The sequence below is a fragment of the Mobula hypostoma genome, chromosome 30 (genome assembly GCF_963921235.1).
Source record: "Mobula hypostoma chromosome 30, sMobHyp1.1, whole genome shotgun sequence".
Lineage (NCBI taxonomy): Eukaryota > Metazoa > Chordata > Chondrichthyes > Myliobatiformes > Myliobatidae > Mobula > Mobula hypostoma.
In genome coordinates, this window is record NC_086126.1 from 11,967,330 (window position 1) to 11,985,225 (window position 17,896).

The 17,896-nt window shown below is 50.6% G+C and overlaps 5 non-coding genes across 5 annotated transcripts; 1 reads left to right on the forward strand and 4 right to left on the reverse strand.

The window, feature by feature from the left end:
- The first annotated feature begins 929 nt into the window (after nt 1–929).
- On the forward strand, nt 930–1,001 carry trnae-uuc (transfer RNA glutamic acid (anticodon UUC)). The gene has a single exon. It is a non-coding gene; the product is annotated as a tRNA-Glu (tRNA).
- A 6,500-nt stretch (nt 1,002–7,501) lies between these two features.
- On the reverse strand, nt 7,502–7,573 carry trnae-uuc (transfer RNA glutamic acid (anticodon UUC)). Its single transcript has one exon. It is a non-coding gene; the product is annotated as a tRNA-Glu (tRNA).
- A 2,412-nt stretch (nt 7,574–9,985) lies between these two features.
- On the reverse strand, nt 9,986–10,057 carry trnae-uuc (transfer RNA glutamic acid (anticodon UUC)). Its single transcript has one exon. It is a non-coding gene; the product is annotated as a tRNA-Glu (tRNA).
- A 3,000-nt stretch (nt 10,058–13,057) lies between these two features.
- trnae-uuc (transfer RNA glutamic acid (anticodon UUC)) lies at nt 13,058–13,129 on the reverse strand. The gene has a single exon. It is a non-coding gene; the product is annotated as a tRNA-Glu (tRNA).
- A 1,720-nt stretch (nt 13,130–14,849) lies between these two features.
- On the reverse strand, nt 14,850–14,921 carry trnae-uuc (transfer RNA glutamic acid (anticodon UUC)). The gene has a single exon. It is a non-coding gene; the product is annotated as a tRNA-Glu (tRNA).
- Nucleotides 14,922–17,896: the final 2,975 nt, after the last annotated feature.

Sequence of the window (17,896 nt, forward strand, 5' to 3'; positions counted from 1 at the left end):
AGAGATTTGAGAGGCAACTTCTTCACAGAGAGGGTGGCGTCTAAATGCAATATAACGATTTTCTAAAGACACTCGCACACGGATCGGAAGAGTTTCGGGGTATACAGGCCAAAGGCAGGCAAAAACAGCTACTTCAGGCAGACAGCTTGGTCAGATCCCTCAAATCGGACGAAGGACCTGTTCCCGTTTTCTCCGGCTCAGTCTTCCCGCTTTACCCAGCGTTTAATTCAAGGCGTCGTCGCCACAGACCCTGCACCTTCACCCTCCACAGACTCTCCACTACCCTGGTTTTTTTTGCAGCTGCATTCCTCCGTGCGCCCATTTTATAAACCATTTAATCCGGCGCCGTCAACCGCATTCTTTGTCTTGGGAAGGCAAGCATTTTGAACGGCCTATTCTGCTCCTCTGTCTTATGATCCGATGATGCGTGCTTTCGGGCTTTTGTATCTTCTGCCCGATGGGAAAGGGGAGAAGGGAGAATGTGAGGCGAAGGAAGGATCTTTGATTGTGTTGCGAGAAGTGCGGACGGAGTCCGTGGACCCCGTGCGGTGCTGCGCTGGATCGGACCGGTTGACTGATGGAATCGGCTGGCGGATGGGCCCGGTTCCTTAACGCTTGACTGAGTGTGGAGGGTGAGAGAGGCAGAGGGAGCCGGAGACCGTGAGTGAAATGCGGAGTGTCTGAGGATAAAGCAGGAAGACGGAGCCTGAGAACAGGGGAAATGGCCCTCGGGTCTAATCTGATCGGCCTGAAGTAGTTGCTTTTGCCTGTCTGTGGCCTGTCTCCCTCGAAGCCTTTCCTATCCGTGTGCAAGTGCCTTTTAAATATCATTATTGTACGCAACTGGTTGCATTTTTACAACACTCTCTATGTGAAGAAGTTGCTTCTCAAATCCCTTCGATGTATCCCCGGTATCGCCTTTCAGCGTCTCCCATATGGTCTAGCGGTTAGGATTCCTGGTTTTCACCCAGGCGGCCCGGGTTCGACTCCCGGTATGGGAAGCAAACGTTTTGACGAGACAGGGTAGCGTAAAGCCGCTTCTTCGAGCGGGGTAATTCCGGTAGTGAGTTCGTGCGGTTCTGCCCGTGACGGCGACGGTGTGGGTTGCCTTCGGTCCCCACATTGCAAAGGCGTACGTGGTTCGGGTTGGTAAGTTGTGGTGGGCTGTGCTGGCGCATGAGGCGTGGCGACACTTTAATTGAAGCCGGTAGTGTTTAGTCTGCGATCCCCTCTCCCACTCCCTCCCCCAGCCCCCTCCTCTTTCACACTCCCCTCCCGTCACCCCAAATCCCTTCCCCTTCTCCCATCCATTCTAACAATCCCTTTACGTCCTTTCCCATTCCTCTTTCCTCCCTTACTCTCTCCCCTTCTCACCTTCTCCATCCCTAAACTCCTTCCCCTACCCACCCCTCTCCTGTCCCCTTCCCAGTCTATTTCTCCTCCCCACTCCATTTAACCTTCCCCTGCCCCACCCTCTCCTCTCTCCTCTACTCTCTCCCTACTCCCTCTCGCGTTCCCATCCTTCCTTATTTTCATGCCTATAGTCCTGGAGCACCCCCTCCCCTTCCCCATCTCTCTGCTATCGCTCCCCAAACATCTCTTTCCTTTCCCCAGTTGCTCCCCCCTTTCCCCTTCTCTCTTTTCCCCTCTTCTTCCGACTTCCCAGCTCCAGAGGAAAATAGGCCTTTCGGCCCACCTCATCCATGCTGACAAAGAAACCTATCCGCACTAATTCCTATTTGCAACACACACCGAACGCCGGAAGAACTCAGCAGGTCAGGCAGCGTCTATGGAGAGGAATAAACAGTCGACGTTTCGGGCTTCACCAGCGCTGGAAAGGCAAGGGCGAAAACGCCAGAATAAAAGGGTGGAAACGTGAAGGAGGTTATCTGGAAGGTGATAGGTGAAACCAGGTGGGTGGGAACGGTCAAGGGCTGGAGAGGAAGGAATCTGATGGGAGAGGAGAGTGGACCGTAGGAGAAAGGGAAGGAGAAGGGAACTAGGAGGAGATGATATGCAGGTGAGAAGAGGTAGTAGGCCACGGTGGGGAATGGAAAAAGAGGGGAGGGCTGGGATCTTTTTTCTTTATACCCAAACGACAAATAGATGTTCATGCCATCAAGTCGGAAGCTATCCAGACGGAATATAAGGTTTTGCTCCTCCACTCTGACGATGTCCTCATTTGACACAAGAGGAGGCCATGGACCGACATTGACCTGGAATCGGAATTAAAATGTTTCGTCGCCGGGAAGCTCCGCTTTTTGCGAATGGAGCGGAGCGCGGTGCACTTGTGTGTATTCGGTCTCAACTTTCCTATCCGTGTACCTGCCCAAGTCCCTTTTAAATGTTTGTGAATGTGCCTGCCTCCGCCTCCTTCTCGGGCAGCCATTCCCCTTATTATTTTAAAAAACCTCGGTCAAGTCACCCCTCCGCTGTCATAGTCCGGTCCGTGAAATCCGCATTCCGATTCACGGTCCGGTCCAAGTTCCTTATTCCAGGTTTTCCGGTTTACCCCAGTTTCCGTTGAGGCAGCTGATTCTCGTTTGGGCTGGCTTCATAAATAGCTTGAGAGTTCAGACTCTGGTTGCTGGATAGTTCCTGTTCTCACCCCCTGTCTGAATCCCTTCCCTGTCCCTTCCTCCTGAAGTCTGGCCATGCACCTGCAACCTGTGCCTGAAGCCTTGCCTCTCCACAAACCTTGCCTCGTCTGCAGCCTCAAGCCTCAAGACCCGAGCCTGCAGCCTCAAGCCTCAAGACCCGAGCCTGCAGCCTCAAGCCTCAAGACCCCAGCCTGCAACCTCAAGCCTCTAGCCTCTAGATCCCAGCCACGTCATATCCTTGCCTAGTTCTGGGGTCCGAGCCCGAGGCAAGACCCAGGTTCTGGATCCTTGTCCAGTCTCTGGCTCGGAGTCCAAGCCCAGGCTCCTAGTTCATCGTTCCTTGTCGTGGTCCCGTTTTCCCAAGCCCAGGCTCCGAGTTCATGGTTCCCTGTCCGGGTTCCCTGTGTCTAGTCCATGTCCTAGCCCAAGTCTGCGTTCTTGTCCCTGCTCCTTGTCTGTATCCTGTCACGTCCCTACTCTAGTCAAGTTCTGTTCTTAGTACTTCAGTGTCTGTGCCTTGCCTTTGGGTCCACCACCAGCGTCCCCCCTCCCCCACTGTGAGATCCGTCCCCTACACTCCCAAGTAAAACAGTCCCAGTCTCCGCTTATAATCCAAGCCTTGCATCCCCACCAGCATAGAATCACAGAGGACTGCAGCACAGTAACAGGCCCTTCGGCCCATTTAGTCAATGGCAGCCTTGTCCCATCCATCAGCACCTGCAACGAGCCCTCCGTGTACCTACCCAAATTTTTCTTAAATGTTACAATTCAACCCGCATCCGTCACCACCGCTGGCAGCTCGTTCCGGAGTCGCCCAACCCTGACGGTGACGAATACCACATCCTCCTCTCAGGTACCCCCTTAAATATTTCACCTTTCACCCTTAACATAAGGCCTCTAGTTCTCGTCTCACCCTACCTGATGGGGGGAAAGTCTGCCAGCAGGCGGGAGAGTGTTGGGGCAAAGGGCCCGCCTTCAGAACACGTAGAACATACACGAGCAGCAATTTCACAGGGGGGCGCGCGTTCGTGATCAGACAGGTCACTCAACTCTGGTCAGTAGCGGTCAGCCGCATTCTCCGGCACTGCCGCGTGGATCATCACCGGCGGGTGCTGTGTGCGCGGCGGACGGGGGAGGGTGACGTCGAGCTAGGCCACGTGTGTAGAGGAACACATTAACTGCCGGAGGGACTCAGCAGATCACGGAGAATCTCCGCAAGGTCGCGGACAGCTGGTGTACACGGAACAATGCGTGTGTTCCTGAGGGGAATCGGTGTAACGCACTGTATTTACGTGGAAAGGTCACACGCAATACTGGATGTGACACCAACTTCTACTGGGTATAACGTATCGGGGAGGGTGGGAGTGAATCATTGTTAATGTCGGCCGAGGGGGCTAAGGCATTGGGTAAATTTAAAGCGGAGGTTGATGGGGTTTTGATTAGTAAAGGCGTTAAAGCATTGAGGGAGAAGGCAGGAGAATGGGTTTGACAGGGGAAAATAAATCAGCCATGATGCAATGACGGTACAGACTCAATGGGCCGAATGGCTTAATCTGCTTCCATATCTTATGGTCTTATGGAACGTGCTTTCAGGCTGCTCGATGGGAAAGGGGAGAAGGGAGAACGTCCGGGGCAGGAGGGATCTTTGATTATGTTGTCCGCTTTCCCGGGGCAGCGAGAAGTGCGGCGGAGTCCATGGATCCCCTGATGTGCTGGATTGGACTGGTTGAGTGATGGTTAATATCGATTCGGAGGGCCGAAGGGCTTGTTTCCTTAATGCTTGACGCCGTGTGAAGTGCGAGACAGGCAGATGGAGCCGGGTGAGCCGGAGACGGTGAGTGAAATGCGGATAAAGCAGGAAGACAGAGCCAGAGAACACGGGGGAGGCACAATTTACTGGGTCCGAGCAAGTTGTCTACCTGAAGTAGTCGCTTTCGCCTGCCTTTGGCCTGTATCTCTCGAAACCTTTCCTAAAAGTGTCTTTTAAACATCGTTATTGTACACAGCTTATTGCATTTACACACCAACCTCTGTGTGAAGAAGTTGCCACTGAAACCCGTTTCAAGTATTTCCTCCATCGTCTTCCAGCATCTTCCATTAGGTATAGCGTAGTGCTTCCCGACCCTTTTTATATCAACGCCCCCCTAAAGCACCCTCATACTTGACAATGCACAGGCGCCAGCCAAAGTGTAAAAACCTGTCTACCATATGCTAACATGAGTAAAATGATTCTGGTTTAACTTTTTATTTGTCTTTAAACCTAGCTTACACAGTACCTGTGTACAGCAGCTTTGAGATCAATGTGATCCTTGAGCTTGATGGTTTTTAGCAAGAGTTGAAATATCTGGTTCAAGTTGTGACACCAAAAGCCTTAAGTCCCCCATGCGTAACAATATCCACGCGGTTTCTGACTCTTGTGAGTATGTGTTTCACTGAACTGAAGCCTCTTTCAACAAGGTAGGAGGATGGAAAAGCAATGAAGAGCAGATTGGCTCTTCTCCAAAGACCTGGACACTCCATAAGACAGTGTAGTCACACACCACAAGAACCGACATTTTGAAAATAAATTTTGCTTTTTCATCATTCTGAATTTCCATAATTTCCTCTTGCGAGCTCTCTTCCTGTCCTTCCACTTTGCAAAGAAATGGAACTTCAAGATCGTTCAACTCATTGAATGGATTCTGAAAATCCTTCGTCAGTGACTGCAGAAGTAAGCAAGCAGTACCCTAGCAAATCACCGTCTGTGAAAGAGAGTGCCATATTTTCAATGCAGGGAAACCGTGAGAACATTCTTCTCTGAAAGTTTTGTTTATGTTTCCTATTTTCCGATAAAATGGACTTTTTGCCTGGATTAAATTTTGACTCTCACTTCGAATGTTTAGTTTGTCATACAGATCGTCTAGGTATGCCACATCTCCACGTAAGAGTTCAATCTTGCTTCCCAAGCTCTTGTCGACATTGAGCAAGAACTGAACCACAGTGTCAAAAAGATCAGAGAAACGTTTTAAGCAGCAGGCTTTTGAAAGCCAACACATTTCAGTGTGAAGAAGCAAGCATTCAAATTTCGTCGTTATCTTGGCATAACTGGAGAAATATTCTGCTATTTAATGGATGAGCTTAAATTTTGTTGATAGCAGATATTACAAGAGTCATGCTTGAAAAAAAGTGGCTGGTTCAGGTTTTTGGCGGCGAGATGTTGACGATGAATTACACAATGGATTGCAAACAGACTTGGAATTCCTTTTTTCATAAATGCTACTAAAACAGCACGGCGACCTGTCATATATGATGCTCCATCTGTTGCGCAAGAAATCGTGTTCTCTGTTGGTATTTGTTTTTAACTTTTTACAAAAGAGAATCTCATTATAAACTTTTCCATCAGCAATGCTTGTTGTCTCGCACAGATGTGTCCCAAATTCTGTTTTTGTGGCTCCGTGCATAGTTGCTATTCAATGTCTTCACTCCTTTCGTCAATACCACGAGCTGCAGAGTTATTTCTCAGAGGAGCTGATTTTAAACACTGGTATCAATTTTTAAGAACCTTTCCATTTTAAGAGCATTTCTGATACAACAGATTTTCGACATTTTGCTATCATTTTGGAAATGTCACAAGAAGCAATGAGACAGCTGCTCAAGGACATTTTTACCTTTCTTGGCGAATGACTCGAGCGTGTAACGCTTTTTAAATACTCTTTCGTCTTCTGGAACCGAGTAACGCTAGAAGTAGCTTTTTCAGGGTGTCTTTTACGGAAGTGTTCCTGCAATCTTGATGGTTTCGTTGGACAGCACAGTATTACGTGCGGGCCCGTGGCCAAGTGGTTAAGGCATTGGGCTAGCGACCTGAAAGTCTCCCCCGTGGAGAGGGGAGACTTGCAGCATGGGCAGCTGCTGGTCTTCCATACAACCTTGCCCAGGCCTGCGCCCTGGGGAGTGAGGACTTTCCAGGCGCAGATCCATGGTCTCGCAAGACTAACGGATGCCTTTATTTTACAGTATTACAAAGACGTTGGGCATCTGACGGAAACGGAATAAAACCATACTCCAAGTATGTAAAATTGTATTGTCGCACTTTCTGTTTCTAAGGATCAGTATTCAAGGCTTCACCGCCTTCAAACTCATAGAGACCGCGCCGTTCTTATTTATCCATCATTAACGAGGCTATATTAAAATTAAAAAAAACTCAAAATGGGAATGCCTGTCGGATGTTGATGGTAGCGAGCCGACACGGTTGGGACGATGGTAGCGGCACGCAAAGGAACAGCGAGCTGAAGATGAAGACGATCACAACACTGAAAATTACGTTGAAAAGGATTCAGATCGGAACCCGAGTGTTAGTCGGGAGCGAGCTGGTGTTCGGCAAGATACCTTCATACTATCCCAGTTAGCGCGATTGACCAATCACGTCAGGTCTCGTATTCCCTAAAGATGGTCTCTGACCGCATATTTGAAGCCGACGCAACACAAAATGCAGGAGGAACTCAGCAGGCCAGGCAGCTTCTATGGAAAAGAGTAAACAGTCGACGCTTCGGGCCGAGACCCTTCAGCAGGACCCTGGGGACTCTACCCAGACCCACCTAACGGCACTCTGCGCCAGCAAAGTCAAGGAGGAATGGTCGACGCTTCGGGCCTTGCAACTCCTGCCTCCACAGATGCTACACGACCCGCTGACTACCTTGGCTTTTTTTTTGCAACTGCAACTCCTCGAGCACTGAACGGGAGTCATGTTGTCTGTAATAACGTTCCACCAACCGGTACACCAACTTACGAACCCGAACCGGTACATCTCGGGAACCCTCGCGGTCACGGGAATAACGCGCAAACACTGGCCAGGGACTGAACCAGGGTCGCAGTATCGGCGTTATGCTAACCACGACACTACCGTGCCGCCCCAAAACGTTTGCTTCTCACACCGGGAGTCGAACCCGGGCCGCCTGGGTGAAAACCAGGAATCCTAACCGCTAGACCATATGGGAGAGGCTGAAGGAAGACACAGGCGATAATTCAAAGGGATTTGAGACTCAACTTATTCACACGGAGGGTGGCGTGTAAACGTCAAAAGCTCCGTACAATGACAATATTTAAAAACATTTGGACGTGGATGGGAAAGGTTTCGAGGGAGACAAGCCAGAGCCAGGCAAAAGCAACTACTTCAGACAGACAACTTGCGCCGATCCCACAAATTGCCTGTTCCCGTGTCCTCTGCCTCTGTCTGCCCGCTTTTTCCTCAAACACTCTGCATTTCACTCACCGTCTCCGGCTCACCCGGCTCCCTCTGCCTCTCTCGCCCTTCAGTCAGAGTCAAGTATTGAGGAAGCAGGCCATTCGGCCCTCCAAGTCGATACTAACCATCACTCTACCAGTCCAATGCAGCACATCACGGAAACCAGGCTCCCCTCCATGAACTCCGTCTGACCTCAAGCTGCCCCGGGAAAGGGGACATCAGAATCAACGATCCCTCCTGCCCCGGACATTCTCTCTTCTCCTACTTCCCATCAGGCAGAAGACACAAAAGACTGAAAGCACGTCCCATAAAACCATAACACATTGGAGCAGACTAGGCCATTCAGCCCATCGAGTCGGAACAGATGGTACATCATGGCTGATTATTATCTCTCTCAAGTCCGCTCTCCGGCCATCTCCCCGCACGCCTTGACTCCCTTACTAGTGAAGAACATATCAACTCCCGCTTTAAATTTAAAAAAAAAATCCCCAACCCAGTCAGCCGTGGCAATGGATTCCACAGATTCGCTGTCCTCTGACAAATTCAACCCTGTACTAGTTGGTGTCATAACCAACATTGCCCGTGACCTTTCCACGTCAATATAGTGCTTTACACCGATTGCTCTCAGGAACACGTACATCAGCTGTCCGCCACTTTCCGGAGGTGCTCCGTGATCTGCTCAGTTCCTCCGGCATTTTCTGTGCTCTAGAACATAGAACATAGGATAGTACAGCACAGTACAGGTCTTTCGGCCCACAATGTTGCGCCGACCCTCAAACCCTGCCTCCCATATACCCCCCCACCTTAAATTCCTCCATATACCTGTCTAGTAGTCTCTTAAACTTCACTAGTGTATCTGCCTCCACCACTGACTCAGGCAGTGCATTCCACGCACCAACCACTCTCTGAGTAAAAAACCTTCCTCTAATATCCCCCTTGAACTTCCCACTCCTTACCTTAAAGCCATGTCATCTTGTATTGAGCAGTGGTGCCCTGGGGAAGAGGCACTGGCTGTCCACTCTATCTATTCCTCTTAATATCTTGCATACCTCTAACATGTCCCCTCTCATCCTCCTTCTCTCCAAAGAGTAAAGCCCTAGCTCCCTTAATCTCTGATCAGAATGCATTCTCTCTAAACCAGGTAGCATCCTGGTAAACCTCCTCTGTACCCTTTCCAACGCTTCTACATCCTTCCTATAGTGAGGCCACCAGAACTGGACACAGTACTCCAACTCCTAACCAGAGTTTTATAGAGCTGCATCATTTCCTCGCGACTGTTAAACTCTATCCCTCGGCTTATGAAAGTTAACACCCCATAAGCTTTCTTAACTAACCTATCTGCATGTGAGGCAACTTTCAAGGATCTATGGACATGTACCCCAAGATCCCTCTGCTCCTCCACACTACCAAGTATCCTGCCATTTACTTTGTACTCCGCTTTGGAGTTTGTCCTTCCAAAGTGTACCACCTCACACTTCTCCGGGTTGAACTCCGTCTGCCACTTCTCAGCCAACTTCTGCATCGAATCAATGGCTCTCTGCAATCTTCGACAATCCTCTACACTATCTACAACACCACCAACCTTTGTGTCATCTGCAAACTTGCCAACCCACCCTTCTACCCCCCACATCCAGGTCGTTAATAAAAATCATGTAACGCAGAGGTCCCAGAACCGATCCTTGTCACAACCTACAAATATTTAAGGGGGAACCTGAGAGAAAGCTTCTCACTCACAATGTGGTGAGAGTGTGGGAACGAGCTGACAGCGGACCTGGTGGATGAACGATAAATTGTAAAATTTAAGTAAAATTTGAACTGGTAGACGTGGCGCTATGTTACCGGTGCAGGTAGATGGGACTAGTCAAGACACCAGGCTGCCATTGACTAAAGTGGCCGAAGGGCGTAGTTCTCTGTTGTTGTGCTCTATAACTGGATGCTGGGAGGATCCCAGCGGATTAAGTAGAGTCAGTAGAGTCAAAGGCGAATGATCGACATTTCCCATCTCTGAAACTCCTGCCTCCACAGACTCTGCACGGCCCCCTGTACCTTGTTCTTTCTTTCATCTGCAGTCCTTTTTGCACTTTACGGAAATAAAACCCGGGTCTCAGTAATGGCGTTACGCTGCGCTGATCGGCGCGTTACCGTGTCGCCCTAAAACGTTTGCTTCCCATACCGGGAGTCGAACCCGGGCCACCTGGGTGAAAACCAGGAATCCTAACCGCTGGACCATATGGGAGATGCTGAAATGCGGTCGAGAGGAATCTTCGAAGGGATTTGAGACTCACTTATTCACACGGAGGGTGGCGTGTAAACGTGAAAGGCTGCGTACAGTGACAAGGTTTAAAATGCATTTGGACGTGGGTGGGAAAGGTATCGCGAGAGACAAGCCAAAGCGTGACAAAAGCAAATGCTTCAGACAGACAACTTGCGCCGATCCCACAAATTGGTCCCAAGGGCCTGTTCCCGTGCCCTCCGGCTCTGTCTTCCCGCTTTTTCCTCAAATACTCAAATTTCACTCACCGGCTCCGGCTCACACCGCTTCCTCTCGGTCTCTCGCCCTTCAGGCTGACTCAAGCATTCAGGAAGCAGGCCACGCGGCCCTCCGGGTCTATACTAACCATCACCCTGCTAGTCAATCCAGCACATCACGGAAACCAGGCTCCCCTCCACGAACTCTGTCTGCACTTCTCGCTGCCCCGGGAAAGCGGACATCAGAATCAAAGATCCCTCCTGCCCCCGACATTCTCCCCTCTACCCTTTCCCATCGGGCAGAAGAAACAAAAACCTGAAAGCATGTACCATAAGACCTCAAGACAGTGCAGCCAATTAGCCGATTCGGCCCACTGAGTCTGAACTGCCATTACATCATGGCTGATTGATTACCTCCCTCAAGTCCAGTCTCCTGCTTTTCCCCCGCATCCTTCGACGCCCTGACTAATCGATAAAATATCAACCCCCGCTTTAAATACACTTGATGAGGTGTCCCCCACAGCCGACTATAGGAATGAATTCCACCGATTCTCAGTCATATTATACCCAGTGGTCTTTGGTGTCCTATCCAGTACAGGTGTGACCTTTCCACGAAAATACGGTGCATCACACTGTTAGCGGTGGAATCGCAACGGCTAGACGACATGGGAGATGATGAATGACGAGATAGAAGAGCGGTGGAGGCCAAGACATTGGGTACATTTCATGCAGAGGCTGATAGTTTCCTGATTGGTCAGAGCATGAAGGGATAGGAGCAGATAGTGAGATTGGGGTTGAGAGGGAAAATGGATCGGTCCTGATGAAATGGCCAAACCGAATGGCCTAATTCTGCTCCTATATCACATGACCTTATGGTCTTGTGGGATTTCTGCCCGAGGAAGTGGTAGAGCCAGGTACACGAGCAACATTAGGACAGGTACACGGATGAGGAGGTGAGGAGGCTGGGCCAAATGCAGACATATGGGATTCGAGTGGAGAGGATTCTCTGTCAGCATAGATGGGATGTGCTGCATGGCCCGTTTTTCCTGCTGTATATCTCTGGAATGGGAGCAATGGAAAGGGGAGAGGGAAAGAGGGAAAGGGGACACTGAAGGTGAGAATATGGGGCAGGGAGAGAAGGGACTGGGGTAGGTGTGGTAGGGAAATAGAGAGGGCAAGAGGAAATTGGGAAGGGAGAAAATGGGAAGGGGAGATGTAGTGGGAGAGCGTGAGGGCTAGGGAAGAAGGGTGGGCAGGGGAGGAGAGAAATGGAGAGGGGAAGGGTAAATAGATTGGGAAGGGGAGAGACAGTGCGGCAGAAGAGAAGGGTGGGGTGACGGGCGTTGGGGAATGGTGAGAGGAGGCTGATGGTTGATTATTTGGGAGAGAGGTAAAGGGGTTGGGAAAGAGTAAAGGGAGGGGTGGGGAGTGGAGAGGAAGTGGGAGAGGGGAGCTGAGCTCAAACGCAAAGTACGGAGAGCGGCCGTGAGCTGGGGAACGGGCGCGGTCTCGAGAACGCGTGGGTTGAGCGGGGTTGTGGTTCCTTGGGATGACGGCAAAGGATGGTGGAGGCAGAGTGAGTTTCGAGGAGGTCGGGGTGAGGGGTGGGCGGGGTGAGTGTGCCCTTTCAGCCGGGGTGGTCAGGAAGGTGATGATGAAGAATTAGAAGGCGAGTTTAGTGTGGTTGTGTATGAGAGAGATATGGACACACTGTCCCGGGTCTCATACCCACTCTGTTCTCTGCCTCTTGAACCTTCAGAGTATTGAAGGGACGAGATAGAGTGAACATGGATCGAATGTTTCCAATAATGGGGGAGTCTAGGACCAGAGGGCACAGATAGAGTGTATGTAGAGAGGATGCTTCCTATAGTGGGGGAGTCTAGGACCAGAGGACACAGGTAGAGTGGATGTGGAGCGGATGTTTCCAATAGTGAGGAGGTCTAGGACCAGAAGGCACAGATAGAGTGGATGTGGAGAGAATGTTTCCTATAGTGGGGGAGTCTAGGACCAGAGGGCACAGACTCGGAACAGAAGGACCTTCATTTAGAACGGAGATGAGGCAGCATTTCTTCAGCCAGTGGCTAGTGAATCTGTGGAATTCATTGCCACAGACGGCTGTTGATAGTTTCTTGATTAATAAGGGTTTCAAATGTTAAGGGGAAATGCAGGAGGATCCGGTTGAGAGGGATAGTAAATCAGCCATGATAGAATCGCAGAACAGACTAGATGGGCCGGATGGTTTGACTCTGTTCCTATGTCTTATGGTCTTAAAAGATTCAGAGCATCCCATCTCAGCATCCTTGTAAGGATGGGACTGATCTGGAGGGAGCGCGCACAACGTTGGGCGTGTCAGGGACCGAAGCTCTGGAGTTTTAAGGAGAGGCCGGGTCGTCTGGGGCTATTTTCCCTCGAGAGAAGGAGACACAGGGGAAACCACATAGTGGTTGATAAACTAGTTTATAGATAAAGCAAGAGGTCCTTTTCTCTCCCCGGCTCACGAAGGTTTCCACGGGAGGGCATAGGTTTGCAGACTGCCTTTATTTGTCACAGGTAGATCGAATCATACAATGAAAAGCGTCATTGGCGCTGGCTGGATCTCGCTGGAATGGGTGCAGGAGTCGCCAACATAGCCTGTCCGCAATTTACTAACCCGAACGTCTCCGGAACGTGGCTAAAGCGCCGAGAGAGAAGTCCCGCCAGGAACTGAACCTCGCAGTAATGGCGTTACGCTGATCGGCGCGTTACCATGTCGCCCTAAAACGTTTGCTTCCCACACCGGGAGTCGAACCCGGGCCGCCTGGGTGAAAACCAGGAATCCTAACCGCTAGACCATATGGGAGATGCTGAAAGACGATAGCGGGGATACGTCGAAGGAATTTGAGAGGCAACTTATTCGTACGGAGGGCAGTGTGTAAATGCGAAAAGCTGCATACAATGACAATGTTTAAAATACATTTGGACGTGGACAGGAAAGGTTTTGAGCGAGACAAGCGAAAGCCAGGCAAAAGCAAATGCTTCAGACAGCCAACTTGCGCCGATCCCACAAATTGGTCCTAGGGGCCTGTTCCCGTATCCTCTGGCTCTGTCTTCCCGCTTTTTCCTCAAATACTCTGCATTTCACTCACCGTCTCCAGTTCACCCGGTTCCCTCTGCCTCTCTCGCCCTTCAGTCTGAGTCAAGCATTCAGGAAGCAGGACATTCGGCCCTCCGAGTCGATATCAACCATCACGCTGCCAAGTCCAATCCAGCACATCACGGAAACCAGGCTCCTGTCCACGAACTCGATCTGCGCTTCTCGCTACCCCGGGAAAGCGGACATTAGAATCAAAGATCCCTCCTGCACCGGACATTCTCCCTTCTCCCATTTCCCATGGGGCAGAAGATACAAAAGACTGAAAGCACGTCCCATAAAATCATAACACATTGGAGCAGATTAGGCCATTCAGCCCATCGAGTCGGAACAGACGTTACATCATGGCGGATTATTATCTCTCTGAAGTCCGGTCTCCTGCCATCTCCCAGCACCCTTTGACTCCCTTACCAATGCAGAACTTATCAACCGTCGCTTTAAATAATAAATTCCCCTCCACAGTCAGCCGTGACAATGAATTCCACAGATTCGCGGTCCTCAGGCATATTAAACGCAGTGGTAGTCCGTGTCATAGCCAGCATTGACCGTGACCTTTCCACGTAAATATAGTGCGTTACACCAATTTCCCCTCAGGAACACGTACTGTTCCATCGACATCAGCTGTCCAGGACCTTCCGGAGATGCTCCGTGACCTGCTGAGTTCCTCCGACATTTTCTGTCTTCCCTTGACATGCACCTTCCCCCGTCCCCCGCGCACACAGCAGCCGCCGGTGAAGATCTACCCGCCAGAGCCAGAGACCTCTAACGATCAAAGCCTCACGATCAACGCGCGGCCTCCTGTGAAATTCCACCTCATCTCTCTCGACCGGTACGTACTTCTATTCTGAATGTGGGTCCTTTGGCCGTAGACTCTCCCTTGGGGTGAATACTGGCCGGCTTTCCCCCCTCGGGCTGGGTGACACGGGAACTAGTGGTCTTATGTTAAGGGTGAAATGTGAAATATTTAAGGGGGAACCTGAGAGGAAAGTTCCTCACTCACAGTGTGGTGAGAGTGTGGAACAAGCTGCCAGCGGACCTGGTGGATGAACGATAAATTGTAGTACTTAACTAAAGTTAGGACAGGTACACGGAGCGCTATATTACCAGTGCCGGTAGATGGGACTAGGCAAGATACCAGGCTGCCATTGATTAAAGGAGCCGAAGGGCCAGGTTCTGTGTTGCTGTGCTCTATAACTGGATGCTGGGACGATCCCAGCGGATTATGTAGCGTCAGTAGAGTCAAAGGCGAATGGTCGACATTTCCCATCACTGAAACTCCTGCCTCAACAAACGCTGCACGGCCCCCTGTACCTTGTTCTTTCTTCCATCTGTAGGTCTTTTTGCACTTTACGGGAATAAAACCAGGGTCGCAGTCATGGCGTTACGCTACGCTGATCGGCGCGTTGCTGTGTCGCCCTAAAACGTTTGCTTCCCACACCGGGAGTCGAACCCGGGCCGCCTGGGTGAAAACCAGGAATCCTAACCGCTAGACCATATGGGAGGCGCTGAAATGCGATAGTGGGGTTAGTTCGAAGGGATTTGAGAGGCAATTTATTCACACGGAGGGTGGCTTCTAAACGTGAAAGGCTGCGTACAAAGACACTTTTAAAAATACATTTGGACGTGGATAGGAAAGGTTTCGAGAGAGACAAGCCAAAGTCAGGCAAAAGCATCTACTTCAGACAGACAACTTGCGCTGATCCCATATTTGGACCCAAGGGCCGGTTCCCGTGCCCTCTGCCTCTGTCTGCCCGCTTTTTCCTCAAAAACTCTGCATTTCACTCACCGACTCCGGCTCACCCGGCTCCCTCTGCTCTTCTCACCTTCATTCTGAGTCAAGTATTCAGGAATCAAGACATTCGGCCCTCCGAGTCGATGCTGACCATCACTCTGCCAACCCAATCCAGCACATCACGGAAACCAGGCTCCCCTCTATGAATTCCGTCTGCACTTCTCGCTGTCCCGGGAGAGCGGACATCAGAATCAAAGATCCCTCCTGTCCCAACATTCTCCCTTCTCCCCTTTCCCATCGGGCAGAAGATACAAAAGACTGAAAGCGCGTCCCATAAAACCATAACACAATGGAGCAGATTAGACCATTCAACCCACCGAATCGGAACTGACGTTACATCATGACTGATTTTATCTCGCTTAAACCCGGTCTTCTGCCTTCTCCCACCACCGTCTGCTCCCGTGCTATTAAAGAACATATCAATCGAAGGTTTACGTAATAACTTCCTTTCTGCAGTCAGCCGTGGGAATGAATTCCATAGATTCGCGGTCGTCTGGCATATTAAACCCGGTGGTAGTTGGTGTTATAACCAGCATTGTCCGTGACCTTTCCGCGTTAATAGAGTGCGTTACTCCGGCATATTCTGTGTTCCCTTGACATGCACCTTCCCCGTTCACCGCGCACACAGCAGCCGCCGGTGAGATCTACGCGCCAGAGACAGAGACCGCGAACGGTGAAAGTCTGAGGACCAACGCGCGGTCACCTGTGAAATTCCACCTCATCTCTCTCTACAGGTAATGTACTTCTGTTCTGAATGTGGGTCCTTTGGCCTTAATCTCCCCCACGGGGTGAACACTGGCCGGCTTTCCCCCCTCGGGCTGGGTGACACGGGAACTAGTGGTCTTATGTTAAGGGTGAACTGTGAAATATTTATGGGGGAACGTGAGAGGGAAGTTCCTCACTCACAGTGTGGTGAGAGTGTGGGAACGAGCTGCCAGCAGACCTGGTGGATGAACGATAAATTGTAGTACTTAACTAAAGTTAGGACAGGTACACAGAGCGCTATATTACCGGTGCCGGTAGATGGGACTAGACAAGATACTAGGCTGCCATTGATTAAAGGAGCCGAAGGGCCAGGTTCTGTGTTGCTGTGCTCTATAACTGGATGCTGGGACGATCCCAGCGGATTATGTAGCGTCAGTAGAGTCAAAGGCGAATGGTCGACATTTTCCATCGCTGAAACTCCTGCCTCCACAAACGCTGCACGGCCCCCTGTACCTTGTTCTTTCTTTCATTTGTAGTACAGAGCTCTGTGTTACCGGTGCAGGTTGATGAGACAGGGCAAAATTGATTAAACAGGCCGAAGGGCCTGGTTCTGTTCGGCAGTGCTCTATAACGGGTGCTGGGAGGATCGTAGCAGATTGGTAAACGTTAGGAGAGTCAAAGGCGAATGGTCGACGTTTCGGATACCGAATCTTCTGCCTCTACAGACTCTGCACGACCCCCTGTACCTTGTTTTTTTTTCTTTCATCTGCAGTTCCTTTTGCACTTTAGGGTAATAGAACCCGGGTCGCTGCTATGGCGTTACTCTACGCTGATCGGCGCGTTACCTCGTCGTCCTAAAACGTTTGCTTCCCACACTGGGAGTTGAACCCGGGCCGCCTGGGTGAATACCAGGAATCCTAACCGCTAGACCATATGGAAGACGCTGAAAGACGATAGTGAAGATACTTTGAAGGGATTTGAGAGGCAACTTCTTCATACAGAGGGTGGTGTGTAAACGTGAAATGCTGCGTACAATGACATTGTGTAAAATACATTTGGACGAGGACGTGAAATGTTTCGAAGGAGACAAGCCAAACCCAGGCAAAAGTAATTATTTCAGGTAGACAACTTGCGCCGATCCCACAAATTGGACCTAAGGGCCTGGTCCCGTGTCCTCTGGCTCTGTCTTCCCGCTTTTCCCTCAAATACTCTGCGTTTCACTCACCGTCTCCAGCTCACCCTTGCTCCCTCTGCCTCTCTCACCCCTCACACTCAGACAAGCATTGAGGAAACAAACTCTTCGGCCATCCGAATCGATACTGACCGCCATTCAACCACTCCAATCCAGCACATCACAGAAACCAGCCTCCTCTCCAGGACTCCGTCTGCACTTCTCGCTGCCCCGGGAGTGTAGACATCAGAATCAAAGACCCCTACTGCCCTCCTGCCCTGGAAGTTCTCCCTCCTCCCATTTCCCATCGGGCAGAAGATACGAAAACCTGAAAGCACCTATCATCAGACCATGAGACAGAGGAGCGGTTTAACCTATTCATCCCATCGACTCTGAACAACCTTTTCATCATGGCTGATTATTATCTCTCTCAAGTCCGGTCGCTGCCATCTCCCCGCACCATTGACTCCCTTACTAATGAAGAACAAATCAACCGCTGTTCTAAATAATAACTTTCCCTCCACAGTCAGCCGTGGCAATGAATTCCACAGATTCACGGTCCTCTGGCATATTTAACCCAGTTGTAGTTGGTGTCATAACCAGCACTGGCTGTGACCTTTCCACGTAAATATAGTGCGTTACACCGATTGCCCTCCGGAACACGTACTGTTCCATCTACATCTGACGTCCGCCACCTTCCGGAGATGCTCGGTGATCTGCTGAGTTTCTCCGGCATTTTCTGTCTTCTCTTGAAATGGACCTTCTCCCGTCCCCCGCGCACACAGCACCCGCCGGCGAAGATCTACCC